Source organism: Rattus norvegicus, chromosome 1 (assembly GCF_036323735.1).
Source record: "Rattus norvegicus strain BN/NHsdMcwi chromosome 1, GRCr8, whole genome shotgun sequence".
Taxonomy (NCBI): domain Eukaryota; kingdom Metazoa; phylum Chordata; class Mammalia; order Rodentia; family Muridae; genus Rattus; species Rattus norvegicus.
This window is the reverse complement of record NC_086019.1, coordinates 144,236,990-144,245,101: the sequence shown is the minus strand read 5'-3', so window position 1 is coordinate 144,245,101 and position 8,112 is coordinate 144,236,990. Positions and strand designations below refer to the sequence as shown.

Here is an 8,112-nt window from a genome sequence, read left to right as displayed (position 1 = left end):
AAACTAGAAGATCTCATGTACACCAAATCCAAGTGACGCTCTGTAGACCTCACCTCCTAACTTTTCCATGACTGGTTAATAGACATGGCTGACTGGTTAATAGACATGGCTGGGAACAAGAGATGGGGTGGAACAAAGGTTTTCAGGCTTGGGATCTAAGGTAGGAACCATGAAGAGAGAGAAAAAAGGAAGGAAGTGGCCATAGGGTAGGTGGCTCATGAGGGCCATGAGGGCCGTCCTGATGGAGGAGCGGCCCAGGCAGAACATGGCAAGTGACATCTCGGGGATCAACACAGAGAAGTAGACAAAATAGCATAGAGGGTTGATATCTGCTCATCTCTAATGCTTTTAAGCTTATTATAAATCTAAAGGTTTCTATGTCTTTTTATCTGGGAACTAAAATGATCTGAAGTGGGGTAGAAACCCCTAGTAGATATTTAAACACAAGGGACTATAGCAACCCCCAGAATAATAATAACCACAACACACACACACACACACACACACACACACACATACACACCCCACACACAGCATTGCTCTTTTCAGAAGACCACAGGAAGAGTAGTAGGAATGTAACATATTCTGCCCTAAGTCAGTTCAGACTTCCTTCAGAGCAAAGGACCTTGACCTAACAAAGAGGTCATTCAACCTCAGTGATCACTTAATAGATAACACTCATCCTTATCATATGAACCGTCTTAATAATTAGTAATGGATGCTCAGGCTGGAGAGATGGCTCAGTGGTTAAGAGCACCGACTGCTCTTCCAGAGGTCCTGAGTTCAAATCCCAGCAACCACATGGTGGCTCACAACCATCTGTAATGGGATTTGATGCCCTCTTCTGGTGTGTCTGAAGACAGTTACAGTGTACTTATATATAATGAATAAATAAATATTTAAAAAAAAAAAGTAATGGATGCTCCCAGCTTCACTAGAAGCCATCAGTGTGACATTTCAATGGAGGCTATCTATCCTCAGGGAATCTCCCAGATTCCCAAATCTGTGAATGCTCAAGTCCCCTAAATAAAATACCTCCAATCACCTCTAGACAACGTATACCTAAGTGTAAATAATATGTAAACAGTTGGTATACTGTACTGTTTGGGAACAATAACAAGAGAACATTCCTATGTGTTCAGTACGGACATTCTGTTCATTTTTATTTCTGAAGCAAGATTTCACTATGTAGCCCAAGCTGGCCTCGAACTCCTGATCTGCCTGTCCTGCTTCCTGAGTACTGAGATTACAGCCATGCCCAATTTCTTTTAAAATGAATATACACGAGGATCATTGGGGGTGGGGGGGCGCTAGACCTGAGTAAGTAGCTCTACAAAATATTCAGAGCAGTGGAATTAAAAACTATTTAAGTATTATGAAAGCAATGAATATTTATTTTTAAAAGTCATTACACCATAGAATCAGATAACATGTCCTCCCCCCATGAAAATAGCAAACGTAAAAACAGAACAGCAACAACAGAAAGAAAACTGAAGCTCCCAATGTCAATTTGTCCAAATGGCTACGTGAAACACAAAAAGGTCGTAATTCTTCCTGGACAGCCCGGGAACACTGAACCTAGACAGCTCATTCGCTAAACCTGACTAAGACACGCCCCCTCAGAACCTCAGTTTCCCCAACTGGTCAAGGAAGAGGCTCGGCAGGATGTAGTCGAGCATCCCTTCCCAGTGTAAAGCCTGCGCTCCTAGGTTGCGTACACGGAGCTCTGGCGTGAACCGAACCCTGTGGGCCACGAGGAACCGGGACGCAGAACTGAGCGTCCAGCCTGCCGGGCGAGGACACCGACGCCCCTCCCCCAAGCTGCCCTCAGCTGGCTCCAGGCCCGTTACTCGCTCCTCTCTCTGGCTGTTCCCCTCGGGGCGCGCGGCTCCAGACCTGCCTCTCCCGCTCGCCTCTCCAGGGACCAGGTCCTGTTCCCGCTATCTCTCTGCGCGCAAAAGCACCCCTCGGTCTGGCCCGACCCGGTCCGGCCCCTCTGGATTCACCTCAGCTCAAGCCCAAGGGGCACAGAGAACAATGGACAGGAGAGGCCCGCCCACAGCCACTCTCATTGGCTATCCACGACAGTTCCTCAAATTCTACTCTACTATTGGTGAAAACAGCGTCAAGCTGGGCTGTGGGAGGTAAGGTCGGCCCGATGCATTGTGTGAAATGTAGTTTACCAGAAACGAACAGACTTCTGTACCTGAGCGAACCGGAGGTTTGATAGCCTTAGGCAATGCCTCAGGATGAGAGGCAGAGGAAGTCCCAGGACTAGCCATCTGTCTTCTAGTACTGCCCTAAGCTTTTTACATGAAACAGATAGTTTCACTTCTCTAAAGCGTGCGTGTATTTATCTATAAAAAATGAAAGCTGAGTGAATTTATCAGTCCTTTTTAGCTGAGAATTGAGTGGTAAATGATATTGTTGGGCCCTTAAGAGCCAAAAGCTGACTTTAAGCAGAGAAGAAATTTGCGCAAGCAAAGGCCCCTGTGGCCCAAGCTCGCACCTCTCCCCGAAATTTGCAGCTACGCACATGCACTCGGGTGTTGCACTCCCCTTTGTTTTCACACGTGGTATTCTTGCGTCCTCACGAAAGCCCCGCCCCCTTCTCTCCGCTCTTCTATAGCCTACTCCTTGGAGTCTACAGGAGGTTAGCTCTGAGAAGGGAGTGACCAACCAGGCCCCCTAAAACAGGACACAAAAACCAATAGTGGTCTCTCCAAATGAGTCACAGCTCAGGGTCCCCAAAACAGGATGTAAAGAACAATAATAGGTGGCAGTGGTCTACTAATTGGCTCAACTTCAACTGGCTTCAGGGTCTCTCTGGATAAAAGGTTATGCCTAGAGTGCTACCCTTTCACCAAGTGAACTTTTCAACTTTGAGGGTATTTAAGCCCCAAGGCTGAGTGAAATGAGCTTTCAAGAAAATCGTGCTGCTTTCTTTTAGCGTCCACCTTAAGAGAGACAAAGGGAGGGGATAACAGATAAAGGATAAATCTAAACTCACTTCTGCCCCGATACAGCCATTCCTACTAGCTCCGATTGCTCCTTTCCCAAAGAGCATACGTTTACTCCCTTACTTGCTGTAGTTAAAATCCTTGACTTTGGCGCTGGAAGGATAGTTCAGTGGTTAAGAGGACCACAACACCCATATTGCAGCTCGTAACAGTTTGTAGGACTGCTTCCACAGAATCCAAAAACCACCTTCTGACCACCCTAGACACCAGACCTGCATGTGGTACATATACATATATACCGGCAATCTCTGGGTTTGAGGACAGCCAGTTCCACAGGGTGGGTTCTAGGACACCCAGGGCTGCACAGAGAAAACACATCTCAAAAAACTAAAAATAAATAAATTCATAGGTAAATAAATAAATAAATAAATAGAAGTCTTGACTGCTTTACCCACCCTCCACATCCCCCACATCCCCCACACTCCCCCTCTCATCTGAAACTTTCTCTTTCAGGACCACAAGAGACGAGACCCTTGCTGGTGTAGAGACCAAGGGTCAGTGCAGCCCTTTCTGTAACACCAGCATCACTTCCCCCTAACACAGCTGCACAAAGGTTCCACTGTAATATTGAAGCTATCACAGGCTAGCTAGTTCTTGTCTTCAGTGGTGGGTAGTGGGAGTTAGGAATGTGGCTACTACCTTGGTGTTTTGATGGTCCCCTTGCCTTCACAGAAGCTCCTTAGTTGCCAAGGTTGCTGCTACAAAAGAAATGGCTGACTCTGTACTAAATAAAAACAGGAGAGTAACTACCTGTACACCCATGTAAGAAATCTAAGGAAGAAGCGATAACCTTTACCCACTGAGCCATCTTGCTGACCCAGTAACTATAATTTTCTCATTTTGCTGTTGGCTTTCTGGTAGTCTATCAAATGAAGGAATTTGAATGTTGGAAAGATAGTTTACTGGTGAATATCACTTCCTGCTCATCCACAGAATCCACAGATCCCATCACCCATATGGGTGCCTCACAACTCCCTGTAACCCTGGCTCCAGAGGATCTGACGCCCTCTTCTGTTCTCTTTAGGCATATACAGAATCGTAGAATACATGAGTGTCAGACACACAACACACACACACACAGAGCAAATTAAATTCATGTTTTGACTTAAAATGATTATGAATGAGAGAGAGGGGAGGGGAGGAGAGGAGAGGGGATGGGAGGAGAGAGGAGAGAAAAGAAGAGAAAAGTCAAGGCCAGCCATGAACCAATGGAGATGGGAGGGGGGCAGAGATTGAAAAGGGTATTAGGGAAGAGCAAGAGAAGAAAGGAAGGGGCGAGTAGCCCCTTTTATTGTGAGTCAGGTACACCTGACTGTTGCCAGGTAACTGTGGGGCGGAGCCTAGAAGAAATGCTAACAGTTTGAATGCACCGGTTTTTTCCCACTGATTAACCTCATTTATCAAAACCCGAAAGAAGGGCCGGGATGGTGACTCCGCAGTTAAGAGTACTTGTTTGGGGGTTAGGGATTTAGCTCAGTGGTAGTGCGCTTGACTAGCAAGCCAAGGCCCTGGGTTCGGTTCTCAGCTCCGGTCCTCAGCTCCGGACTGTAACTCCAGTCTCAGGGCATCCAAGGACATGTTGACCTCAGCAAGTACTAGGCACACACACACACAGTGCATTCGCATGCATGCAAGCAAAATATTCATACACATAAAACAATAAAAATAAATCTTAAAAAAGAGAGACTTAACCAAAAAAGATGCTCAAATAGCATCTACTAGGTGTGCGATTGAATCCTAGCGTCAATAGTTGCTCACTGATAGCGTCCTAATTTGGTAGTCCTAAACTGGTCTCGCGCGAACAGCGCCTCCTCCAAGCCAGCAGAGAAAGTGTATACTAAGTTCCTGGATGTAATCGCTAGCTGCCACTCTTCCCGCAGTCAGTGTGCCCGGAGCTAAAAGAATATTGCCAGTGGTTCAGGGAGTGACCTTATATCAACAGAGGAATGTCCCTTTGTGTGTCCGTCCTCACCACTAGTGGAAATTTCCACAAGGGAAGGATTTGATGGGCCAGTGCACCCCTGGAACTTTCCAGAAGTCCAAAAATCCTTTTATTTTTGTTCCCGTCCCAAATCAACTGCTGACCATAAGAACTAGAACTAGGGCTGGAGAGATGGCTCAGTGGTTAAGAGCACTGTCTGCTCTTCCAGAGGTTCTGAGTTCAATTCCCAGCAACCACATGGTGGCTTACAACCATCTATAATCAGGTCTGGTGCCCTCTTCTGGTCTGCAGGTGCATACATGCAGACAGAAAGCTGTATGATGTATACATAATAAATAAATAAATGTTTTTTAAAAAGTTTAAAAAAAAAAGAACTAGAACTAATTTGTCACAGAAGTGCCCTACAGCCAGTCTTCACAGTTCTGTGACTCAGGCTCAGGAAAGCTGACTTTGGCTTACGTCATCCATCCCAGCTGAAACAAAAAAAAAGTCACATGTGAGACCATGGCCTAGTGGTACTGTTGAAGAGGGGTTGGCTGCCATAGCTAATCTCTGAGAGGACCACAGGACAGAAAGGCTGAGGTAGGATAGGCAGCCAGGGGGGATTGTGGGTAATGGGAAGGAAAAAGCCATTCACCAAGGACTCTGGGTCAAATGTGTTACTTCTAACACAATTGCATTTGCTTAATTAAGGCTTCTTCTCCTTTCCCAGCTATAAGCCTATACACTTATAGGAAGTCTATTAACTGCATTTTTATTCATTTACCTTCTTGCATGTATGTGCATGTGTGCATGCATGTGTGTGTGTGTGCTTGTGCACGTGCATTCAAGCCACAGGGCAAATGTAGAAGTCAGAGGACAATTTTCAGGAGTTGTGTAATAGTTTGCATATGCTTGGCCAGGAAGTGGCACTATTAGAAGGTGTGGCCTTGTTGGAGGAAGTATGTCACTGTGGGGGTGGGCTTGGAGACCCTCCACCTAGATGTCTAAGGGTGCTCAGTCTGTTCCTGGCTTCCTTCAGAAGATGTAGAACTCAGCTCCTCCTGCATGGATGCTGCGATGCTGCCATGCTCCTGCCCTGATGATAATGGACTGAACCTCTGAACCTGTAAGCCAGCCCCAATTAAATGTTGTCCTTTATAAAACTTACATTGGTCGTGGTGTCTGTTCACAGCAATAAGACCCTAAGGAAGACAATGGTCATATGGTGTTTGTTTGTTCTTTGCTTGCTGGCTTTTACTTGTGATTTTCATAGAGTGTGACAGAGAGGAGGCTTGGTTCCTTAGGCCCTTGTGTTATTCCTCGGAGGAAGCTGGCTTTTCTCTTCGATTGCTGTGCTGGCCGGGGCTTCCCTGGGACTGGGAGCTAAGCTCTACTCCAGCCTCTTCCTGCCAAGAGGAGGGAGGAGGACGGATCTGCAACCTCTGGCTGGTTCCCATGCCCTAGTCTGAATTTCTCTATTCAAAGACATTTGTGGGAAGGCACAAGGGTACTCTAGGCTGGACAAAATGACTCAGAGGCAGTCCCAGTGTGGGGTGGTCCTGCCAAGACATAGAGGCAGGAGTGACACCAGGGAGAGCTTGAAACAGGGTGTGTCTCAGAAGGGATTTGTCTACATAATCTACACTGTTCCCTAAGGTATTACAGAACTAATTATAAAGATAGGATTGAAATAAAGAGAAAGAAAATGTAACAGAGAAAGGGGACACACACACACACACACACACACACACACACACACGCTGCAGAGGCAGTTTATATGAAAAAAAAAGTGTCCTTTAAATAGCTGGCTAATGGAAAGAACTAAAATCCTGTAGCCTTTAGCAAACATAATGAACTTGTCAGAGACAAAAGCAGTTTTCAGGCAAACTCCCTAACCATAAGCTGTCCTCATCACAAACCCCACTGTAAACTGTGATTTACTGAGCCACACTGCTCGGAAAGCTGAGATCTCCACAGGGAATTGTCTGGTGCCCAACATTGCTCTTAATGGCCTTTTCCTATTATGTATTTGATCTCTCTCTCTCTCTCTCTCTCCCTCTCTCTCTCTCTCTCTGTCTGTCTGTCTGTCTCACACACACACACACACACAACTTAAATTTTTCTTGAAAAAACAAAATGGACAGTGGCACACACCCTTAATCTCAGTCAGTACTTAAGAGGCAGAGGCAGGCAGATCTCCGTGAGCTGGAGGCCAGCCTAGACTACACAGTGAGTTCCACGGCAGACAGGGTTACAAGTGAGACTCTATTTCAAATAAGTAAATTAAATGAATAAAAAATAAAAGTAATCCACTCAGAAGCCAGGACAAACACAAAGCTAAGTTTCCTTCTGTATGTAAGTGTGACATAGCGTCGCAGGTCAGTGATTCTAGCACTCAGGAGGTAGAGGCAGGAGGATCAAGTGTTCAAGGCCAGTGTGGGCTACACAGAGTTCCAAGCTAGCAAGGAATATATAGCAAGACATGTCTAAAAAAAATTAAAACAGGGTCCTATGATGGCTCAGGTTAAGCACTTGCTTTGCAAGCATGAGGATTAGAGTTTGGATCCCCAGAAACTAATAAATGTCAGGTACACGTGTTGGCCTGCCTATAATTTCTGCCTTGGAAAGTGGAGATGGGAGCTCCCCAGAGGAGGCTACTTAGCAAGATTAGTCATATCAGTGAGTCTGGGTTTGATTGAGAGACCCTGAATAAAGTGGGAAAGCAATAGAGGGTAATTCTCAACATGTGCCTTGGACCTCCACATGCATTGGCACACACATGCATGCATGCCCACATACATATGCACTCACACACAGGAAAAGTCATGAAAGTCATGCATACACACAGGCACACCACGTCACCTACATGAAAAATGGGAGCGGGGCAGAAACAGATCATGACCAGGTATGATAACACAGCTACTAAGCCAAACAAGAAAAACAAAAATATACAAAATTAAAACACCTGTGCAGCATGAAAGGCTGGAGGTGCAGCTGAGGGCTGGCGTGCTTGCCTAGTAAGGGTGAGGCCTTGGTTTGATTTGTAGAACTGCCGTTCAGAGTTAAATGGGAGACTACAGAGATGGCTCATAGTTAAGAGCTCTTCTAAGGTCCTCTTCTGAAGGACCTAGGTTTGATTTCTAGTGCCCACATGGTGGCTCATAACTG

General features: G+C 45.9%; 1 protein-coding gene across 1 annotated transcript in view; it reads right to left on the bottom strand.

Annotated features, from left to right (window-relative positions):
- Positions 1-2,020, bottom strand: part of Zscan2 (zinc finger and SCAN domain containing 2) — a 15,111-nt gene extending 13,091 nt beyond the window's left edge. Inside the window, 1 exon segment of the mRNA NM_001427723.1 lies at positions 1,897-2,020. The gene's annotated coding sequence lies outside the window, so the exon portion shown is untranslated.
- Positions 2,021-8,112: the final 6,092 nt, after the last annotated feature.